Genomic DNA, 10,000 nt, shown 5'->3' on the forward strand with positions numbered 1-10,000 from the left:
GAGTGATACTGAAGTGATAAACTAAAACAACCGGACAATTTTAGGCCATTACAAGCCATAAATGTGAAAGAAGGAATGAAGATATTTCAACACTGGATATTCATTCGAATAGAAAAGACGATATTGAAAAAGAAAATATGTAACATGTGGTGTCCTTTTTATGAATATGATTTATTAGGGTGGGAAATTGAACATGTCTTAATTTCACTGAGCGGGGCGCGAGAGGGTACCCTTGTGCCAAGGGCAGTATCTCCGAGTTTCGTCCCGGTTTTTTTTTTTTTTTTTTTTTTTTTTTTTGGTGGGGGGGGGGGGGGGAGGAGAAGGGGCCGGTAGGTGGGGGGGGGTTTGGGGGGGGGGAGGAGAAGGGGCCGGTAGGTGGGGGGGGGGGGAGTTGGGGGGGGAGGAGGGTTGGGGGGGGAGGAGAAGGGGCCGGTAGGTGGGGGGGGGGGTTTGGGGGGGGGGAGGAGAAGGGGCCGGTAGGTGGGGGGCGGGGGGGGGGGGGGCATATGAAAATGAGTTCAGCAGACACCGATAAACATTGTGACTAATCTACATCATTCCTAGTGAGGGGAAGGGTGTGTGTGTGTGTGTGTGTGGGGGGGGGGGAGGGGGTTGGGGGGGGGGGATGCACGGTTGGCCCCTCGACCTTGCGAACCTTTTTGTTTTCACCGCTCCGCACAAAAACAGTGAAAAACGGTGTCGTCTTACTGTTCTGTGTTTTCAGCTCAGTGAAAACGTTTCTGCCGCACTTCCAAGATCCGTATTCTGTCAGACCTTAGTTCATAGAACTGTCGAATCTTCAATCGATTTTTTTTTCTCTTTTCTGCTTCGAACTATGTAACGTCCAGCAGGCAGGGTAAAGTAGGTACACCCGGTTTTTTGTTTGTTTGTTTGGTTGGTTGTTTTTTTTTTTTGTTTTTTTTTGTTGTTGTTGTTTTTTTGTGTTTTTTTTTAATACGTGCGCGCTGTGTGTGTGTGTGTGTGTGTGTGTGTGTGTGTGTGTGTGTGTGTGTGTGTGTGTGTGTCTGTGTCTGTGTGTGTGTCTGTGTGTCTGTATCTTTGTGTATATACTTACACGCGCACGTGCATCCACCACCTCTCTGCCTGTTCGTGCTCCCATCCTTTACCCACCGTCTATCTAAACGATGTGTCTGTCTGTCTTTCTTTCTGTCTATCCATCTGTTTATCTGTAAATCTATCCTTCTATCTATTTGTATCATATGTATACCTTTTTTTTATCTTATGTAGCCCCACCCCCACCTCCGACCACTCTCTTCATCGATCTCTTCATCTACCTATTTTTCTACCTACGTGTCGTTTTGCCTCTCTGCCAACGGTGGATCCGCAGTTCCAAGCTTACAGGGTTTCCTCCATCGGAGGCTAATTAAAACTCTTCAAAGTTCGGGGAGAAAGAAAGAAAGAAAGAAAGAAGAAGAAGAAAAAAAAAAAAAAGATTCACAGTGCTTGCACATACCATGAGAGGAAACACTTAGCGAAAAAGGTCTTTATGTTCCTGTAACACAGACCACCATTGGCACTGCCTTTGTTGTTAATGGGTTTTATTTATAATGTACGTCAGCAAGCTATTATGTTGTCATGCAAGGGTTTTCAAAATGATATCAATATGCTTCAACTCAATAGAAGATGGAGAGATTGAGAGAGATGGGGGAGAAGAGATTGAGCCTGCGTGCGCCTGCGCGCGTGCGTGTGTGTATGAGGGCGTATGGGAAGGGAGAGAGATAATGAACGGACACCGATTTGACTAGAAGCAATTTCCTTTTGTTGTTGTTTTTTTGTTTGTATGTTTGCTTATTTGGTTTTTTTTGTTGTTTTGTTTTTTTTTGTTGTTGTTGTTTCTTTTGTTGTTGTTGTTGTTGTTGTTTGTTGTTGTTTTTTGTTGTTGTTTTTTTTCAGAAAAGGGTAATTCACGTTGAAGTGAAACAATAGCGGAACCTCAGAAGTCATTGAATTCACAAAACAGCAAACTTACATTACGGAAATCGCCATTATTGCTTGAATTATCATTGAAATAATTTTAAGCACGTCTTTATTCATTACGTCCTAAACAATGAACAGATTTTCTCAGCATTGATGTCTTTTAAATGTGTCAGAAATGAATACAAACCTGCCGTAAAGAGATCCACGAGGTTTCCCTTTCTTCTTCTTCTTCTTCTTCTGCTTTCGTGGGCTGCAACTCCCACGTACACTCGCATGTACACGAGTGGGCTTTTACGTGCATGACCGTTTTTACCCCGCCATGTAGGCAGCCATGCTCCGTTTTCGGGGGTGTGCATGCTGGGTGTGTTCTTGCTTCCATAACCCACCGAACGCTGACATGGATTACAGGATCTTTAACGTGCGTATTTGATCTTCTGCATGCGTTTACACACGAAGGGGGTTCAGGCACTAGCAGGTCTGCACATATGTTGACCTGGGAGATCGTAAAAATCTCCACCCTTTACCCACCAGGCACCGTCACCGTGATTCGAACCCGGGACCCTCAGATTGAAAGTCCAACGCTTTAACCACTTGGCTATTGCGCCCGTCGGTTTCCCTTTCCCAATCGCAGTCTTGATTAAGGCTTTCTGTCTTTTTGTCTGTCGTCTTCACGTTCCATGCTCATGAATATTGCCCACTGCACTTCACCATTCTACAGGTACTTGCGACACTACTTTACATGGACGCATGTTGTAGCAAGACTGCACATGGTAGAGGGGTCACAAGTTCCCCATTTTGCATTTGTATTAACTGATTCAGCCGGCTAATTTTCTTTCCCGTTTGTGTACCATTATTGCGGTTGTCACAAGTTACCATTTTGCATCTTTGTAATCCGATTTGGCCTTCTAAATTTACCTATTACATACATACATACATACATATATATATATATATATATATATATATATATATATATATGCATTTGCATTAAAGGCCTTTCCAATCCACGTTTTAAGTGTTTGAATGTTATGTTCACACACACACACACACACACACACACACACATTATATATATATATATATATATATATATGTATATATATATATATATATATATATATATATATATATATATATATATATATATATATATATATATATACATACATACATACAACGATAGCACAAGGTTCAACGAAATGTCAATGGGCATCTCAAAGCCGTATATCCTTTGAACAGCACAAACCAACGAGAACCATGACATCATTAGCAGTGAAATGACATAACTGCATTAAAAAGATTAATCCAAAGGAAAAAAAGAAAAAAAAAGACGGTTACTGACGTCAGTCCTCGCATTATTTCCTACATGATGATGACCTTAAAAAAAAAAATAAAAAAAAAAAAGTTTTCTCGACGATAGCAGCAACTATTCTCATTCAGTTTGTGAGAAAAGGGAGACCGTTTGTATAAGGTTAGTAGTACATCCATCTTTCTGCCCGTTTCTCCCAGTCAGACACTTGATCACAGAACACGGAACATAATGCGACCGTTATGTAACAGAGAAGTGTTAAGTCAAGCTGGTATTCTGTTCGTTATTGTATGAACTGTAAGTAATATCTGTTTTCTTTCTTTCTTTCTTTTCTGTTTTGTTTCAGAACGGAGGTTTCTGCTCCCAGACTCTGAAGCACGCAGGGCTTTTGATGCCGGGCTGGAGCTGAAGAGCAGTTTGCGCAAGTCGACTTGCCAATAATCAAGTGGACCCCCCACCCCCCCTGGCTTGGAATGACGACGTGGGCGGGTTTACGTCTATCACCGTCATTCTGCAGTCTACCATCAGTTGGGTCACCAATTACCCGACTGCACCACCCGTGGGGGAATACCATTCTTCAAACACGCGGCTAGCGGGATCGATAGCTACAGCGCCGCTTTGTTTCGTCGTGCTGGCTATGTTTTGATCATCGGTCTGGACTTTGGTCTGGTGGCGTGACGGGCACTCCAGACTTCGCGAGCCGCGAATCTACAACAAAACATTGTGTTTCAGTGCTCAACCCAAGAGCGGTGACAGAATGTCTTCGTTTTCAATCCTCCTCCCAGCCTAACAGGACTGTCCTTTAACAACACCACCTCACCCCCGTCCCCTCCCCTCCCCTCGTGGCGCGGGTCCACTGCTTGGCCCCATTTCTGGACGTTTTTTTGTGTTGTTGTTTTATCCAAATCGCATGAGTTCATTGCTGAGGTAGACTGCGGTTGGTAGACTCTTCCCAAACCTACGTCAGTTGGCAGACTCTTCCCAAGCCTACGTCAGTTGGTAGACTCTTCCCAAGCCTACGTCAGTTGGCAGACTCTTCCCAAGCCTACGTCAGTTGGTAGACTCTTCCATAACCTACGTCAGTTGGCAGACTCTTCCCAAACCTACGTCAGTTGGCAGACTCTTCCATAACCTACGTCAGTTGGTAGACTCTTCCCTAAACTACGTCACCTGTTCGCGTGGGGCTGTGAAAAGCCAGAACGATCACTTTTTTCTTTCTTTTTCTTTCTTTTATCTCTTTGCTGTGGTCAGTCTGCCAAATCGATGGCGGTCACTGAGGCTACGGAATGAAGCGTGGTGATGGTGGTGGTGGCGGTGGTGGTGGTTAGTCACTGTCCACCTTGATCGTAACGACCCCCCTGACGATTGGCTGCTGCGTCCATGTCTTCCTGTCCAGGCGCTAATGAGCCCTCTGTTTCGCGTCGTCAACGCTTGGCATGCCAACTCATCACTTCTGATTCTCGTGTGTTCTTTTTGTGTGTGTGTGTGTGTGTGTATGTATGAGTGTGTCCCCTTTCCAGTTACAGACGTGTATAAAGTGGTGTGCGTTGAGAAGTGAGGTGAGAGTGTTGACACTGTGCTCACCGCCCTGACCACTGCTCTGCTGTTTCTGAAACAGCATTGTGTTTGCACTGGAACTGGATTCTGGAGAAGTTATGAAAACAAAATGATAAAAAAAAGAACCGCAGTCATACTACGAGACCTATTGTTTGTTCTTCAGCGACGCAAGGGTTTGTGTGTGTGCTTGTAATAGAGAAGTATTGAACACAGTGTGTGAGGCAACAGGAGGCTGGAAGAATTAAAAGCATTATTCCACCAACATGTGCGCGATATACATCTTGAAAAGCCAGTGCTACTGTAGTTTGAACCAGTGTAACAAACCTAATCCAACGAAGGAGTGTGCCAAGCCAGCTACTTGACATGATGTGAGGTTTGTGTCGACAGTTTCAAAATCCTTTAAGATATAACATTGTGTGCTTTGCTAACGCTTGCTTGGCTTTTTTCTTTTATTCAACACCACAGCAAATACAGAGAAAAGTTTCAGTTCAACCATGCCATTTACTACTCTTCATCAGATCCTACGCATTCCATGGCTTGCATGGTTTTTCTGCTTCCAAATACACGCAGAGACTTGAGTTCGTGACTGAAAATCGCATTGCATTGACTTTACATATGAACACAATAAATACTTGTTTCTTCTTAACTATTCCTGGGAGAAAAGTCAAACGTTTTATCAAGTCGTTACTCATTTCTGTGTTTAAGGTGCAAACACTTTCTACGATCCCAACCTCGACATACCATTTTGACGAAAGGCATTACTGCTTAGAGCGTGAAACTGACCAGTGAGACGGAACAAAACTATGTATGAAGCCTCGCAAAAAAAAAACCACGACAATCTGACGGGAACGAAACAAAACGTTCACAATTGAACACCCGGGCGCTCAATAAGGAATAAAAAAAAATATATTTAAAAAACCTCCTGATACAAAACGCTATCAACTCATCAACTCATTAGTCACCATGACAACAACAACAACAGCACAAACCTCTGCTGCTGCATTCTCCTACAACGTAAGCGAGGGCGTGAGCCTTCTCCAAGCTTACATCTTCAACACCACCTCCAACAGTTCCCAGCCCGCCAACGTCAGCCAGGCCAACGACGCGCAAGGGCTGGAGCTGACGACGAATGTGGTGGGTCCGGCGGCGGCGGCTGGGGAGAAGAACGAGAGCATCCTGGGCCCTCCCTTCAGCCTGACAGTATACAGCCAGGAGCACCTGATCGGCACCAGTGTGGTGCTGGGCATCATGATCCTCTGCTGCATCATCGGCAACTGCTTCGTCATCGCCGCCGTGGTGCTGGAGCGGTCGCTGCACAACGTGGCCAACTACCTGATCCTGTCTCTGGCCGTGGCCGACCTGATGGTGGCCGTGCTGGTCATGCCGTTGTCCGTGGTGGCGGAGATTTCCCGGGTGTGGTTCCTGCACCCGGAGGTGTGCGACATGTGGATCTCCTTCGACGTGCTGTGCTGCACGGCCTCCATCCTGCACCTGGTGGCCATCGCCATGGACCGCTACTGGGCCGTCACCTCCATCGACTACATGCGGCGCCGCAGCGCCCGCCGGATCCTGCTGATGATCCTGGCCGTGTGGGTCGTGGCCCTCACCATCTCCATTCCGCCCCTCTTCGGCTGGCGGGACCCCAACAACACCCCCGACGAGACGGGCGTGTGCATCATCTCCCAAGACCACGGCTACACCATCTTCTCCACCGTGGGGGCGTTCTACCTGCCCATGTTCATTATGATCTGCATCTACATCCGGATCTACATGGTGGCCAGGAGACGGATCCGCAAGGAGAAGTTCAACAAGAAGAAGAAACGAGAAGCGGCGGCGGCGGCTGCTGCTGCCAGAGGTGGAGGGACGGCCCTGCGAGACAAGGCGGCGGAGAACATCAACATGACTGTGCAGCCCGAATATTCGGTGGTGTCCAACTGCAACGGGTGCACGCTTGACAAGGACAAGGACGGCCACGGCCACGGCCACAGCCACGGCCACACCAGCAAGAACGGAACCACCAACACCACCACCACTAACACCCCCACCACCACTGCAGTCACCACCACCACCGCCACCACCACCACCCCCACCACCCACAACAAAGAGGAGAAACACGAGAACAGCCAGGGTGACCTCTCCGGCGACAACGACAGCCAGGGGGGCTTGCCGGCTGGCAACGGCAAAGACGGCGGGGGTGGCTACACCAACGGGATCGAGACGGATCCCCCGACCATGATCCACGACAAGGGCATGGCGGGCACGCCGGACGGGACCCGCAAGCCCTGCCTGCCCTCCAGCCGCCAGCGGGAGAAGCTGGAGCAGAAGCGGGAGCGGAAGGCGGCCCGGACCCTGGCCATCATCACGGGGGCCTTCCTTCTGTGCTGGCTGCCCTTCTTCGTCGTGGCGCTCACCGGGCCCTTCATTCGGAGCCAGGTGGTCATCCCGCCCGTGGTGCACAGTCTCCTGCTGTGGCTGGGCTACCTCAACAGTCTGCTCAACCCCGTCATCTACACCATCTTCAGTCCAGAGTTCAGGAACGCATTCCAGAAGATTCTCTTTGGGAAGTACTCGCGGCGGAGTCGGATGCGCGGGCGGTGATGGTGTCGTGGTGGTGGATGTGGTTGTGGCGGTGGTGGTGGTGGTGGTTGTGGAAGGTTGTGAGCTGGAGATGTGCAAAAGGGCTTTTGCTGTGGAGTGGACGTTTTATTGCTCACGTTGCCTGGCGCGGGCACGACTTGATCGATCTGTGATGTGACTGGTTTTGTGCCGAGAAAGACCAGTGCTAGAATGGGTCTTCTCCTATGTACATAAACACTGTGACAGGTGCACTATGACCAGAGTGCAATGGTGATACTATTACTTCTTTGTACATAGCACCGGCATGTCTTTTTGGCGTGTATATAACTAATTATACAGTCGGGAGTTGTTCGTATACGCTGAAAGTTGGGTTTTGTGTATGTGTGTGTGTGTGTGTGTGTGTGTGTGTGTGTGTGTGTGTGTGTGTGTGTGTGTGTGTGTGTGCATCATTACACGGACTCTATTCGCGCCACTAAACTTTAAGCATTTCTATGGAATTCGTGTACACACAAATATATATTATGCCTGGTAGTATTCGATTGTTCAAAATTATTTACCAGTGAGTTCGTGTTTCCCTGTGTGTGCGTGTGTGTGTGTGTGTGTGTGTGTGTGTGTGTGTGTGTGTGTGTGTGTGTGTGTGTGTGCTCGTGCGGGCGGGAATATGTGTGAAGGTTAGTGCTGTTTATTCTTCACCAATTTGATTTTTGACTGCACTCTTGCTCGTTCTCTCTTTCTCTCTGTATCACTGTTTGTCTGTCTGTCTGTCTGTCTGTCTGTCTGTCTGTCTGTATCTCTCTCTCTCTCTCTCTCTCTCTCTCTCTCTTATTCTCACACCTCTGCCCCACAAATTACGAGCCTCTGTCCTTTGTATGTTCAACCTTTCTTCTCATATGATCAATGGATGTACTTTTGCTCACGTAACACATATTCCATGTTATTCCTTGTTAAAGTCACTGTATTTCGGAATATTGCATTGCATTCACCTAATCTCAACAAACTGTGCATGCGTGTGAGAGGGAAAGAGAGAGAGAGAAAGAGAGAGAGAGGGAGAAGGATGAAGAAGAAAAAAAAAAGAGAGTCGGAAAACACAAAGGGAGCAATTTCTGATAAGAAGCCTTTCAACGTTCTGCCACACACTGGACACTATGTATATTCTTCATGTTTTTGGTCTGTTGAATTCAGTGTGTTCGAAATATACACGCTTACGTTTATCATTATTATTATTATTATTATTATTATTATGATGATAATTATTATTATTATTATTATTATTATTATTATTATTATCATCATCATCATCATCATCATCATCATCATCATTATTATTACTAGTACTATTATTATCACAACAGCAGCAACAACAGTCGTGGTGGTCGTAGCACAGTAGAAATAGCAGCAACAGCAACAACAACAACAACAACAACAAAAGAAGTAGAAGTGATCCTATCGCCAAAGTAACAGTAGTTATTCGTAGCCGTATTTGTAGTCAGTGGTGGTTGATGTCGTTGTGCTTTTTTCCCGTCAAGAATCGATACACATTTTTCTTTTTTTTCAGTACGTTGAGTGTTTTATGTATCATCCTCCACAGTTCAGCATTTTCATTGACAGTTTTTCATGACTTGCACCGGTTTCCAGTCAGAAAAAAAAAAAGAATCCAGTACAAACTTGCAACACGGTGTTTCAGATGCTTTTGACAACTTTGATAAGCCATAAACGTTTGCTTCCCTTTAAAATCTTATGTTCGAATCCCCAACTATATCGGCCCTCATAGTAGTAACTGGCCTTGAACCATCATCGTCCACACAAAAACAACTGGTTTCGAATGACGCTTCTCTCTCGATCGGAATGTTCCTTGCCTTTCGTTCCATCCAACCATGAATGAGCACTAAGGTAGCCAAGGCCCGTGGGTTCGATTGAATAATGGGCCAGGTTTTGAGTGGCAGCTTATGTGTATAGTGTGCATACACGCAGAAAAAAAATGACCTCGCGGCTTCTGGAGAGTTGCCCATGACAAAATGCTGTAAAAAAAAAAAAAAAAATCTACTTTCGATGCTGAAATCAAGCTACAAAAGAAAAAAAAGGGGGGGGGCGGGGGTGGCGGGGGTGGGGGGGGGGGGGGTGCGGGGGGAGGTGGGAGCAGCTGCATTCCAAGAAACTCTTTTCGGGGACAGAGAGCAAGGGTTATGCAAGAAAGTAAAACAATACCATATAATACAAAAATCTGCTTACACGGCACTGAAACTGTCAGCACTTTCAAATTACTATGTATATCATGTTGCAGTGAGACTGTGGAACCAGTTGTCATTTCATGAAATCTGTGAATATTTTAGTTATTTCTTGTCAACATTGTGGCCGTCAGCTTTTATTTTGTGTAGCTTCTGTGGCTGCCAGAGATTTCACGAAATCTCTATTTTTTGTGATTTCACGAAATCTCTAAATCAGTAAGCACTTATTTCATTAAATAAGCAAACACAACATGCGCAAGAAAAAACTCGTATAATTAATCAAAATATGTCAGTAACTATTTGAATTCCATTTAAAATGCTAAACAATATGCTAAAGTAACATCAAGAAAAGATCACAATAACATAATTAGATATAGCATGCCTTCGACATTCA

At 45.9% G+C, this 10,000-nt stretch overlaps 1 pseudogene; it reads left to right on the forward strand.

Moving 5' to 3' along the window:
- The first annotated feature begins 6,184 nt into the window (after positions 1-6,184).
- LOC143279479 (5-hydroxytryptamine receptor pseudogene) lies at positions 6,185-7,611 on the forward strand (annotated as a pseudogene).
- Positions 7,612-10,000: the final 2,389 nt, after the last annotated feature.

This window comes from Babylonia areolata, chromosome 2, assembly GCF_041734735.1.
Source record: "Babylonia areolata isolate BAREFJ2019XMU chromosome 2, ASM4173473v1, whole genome shotgun sequence".
NCBI lineage: Eukaryota > Metazoa > Mollusca > Gastropoda > Neogastropoda > Buccinidae > Babylonia > Babylonia areolata.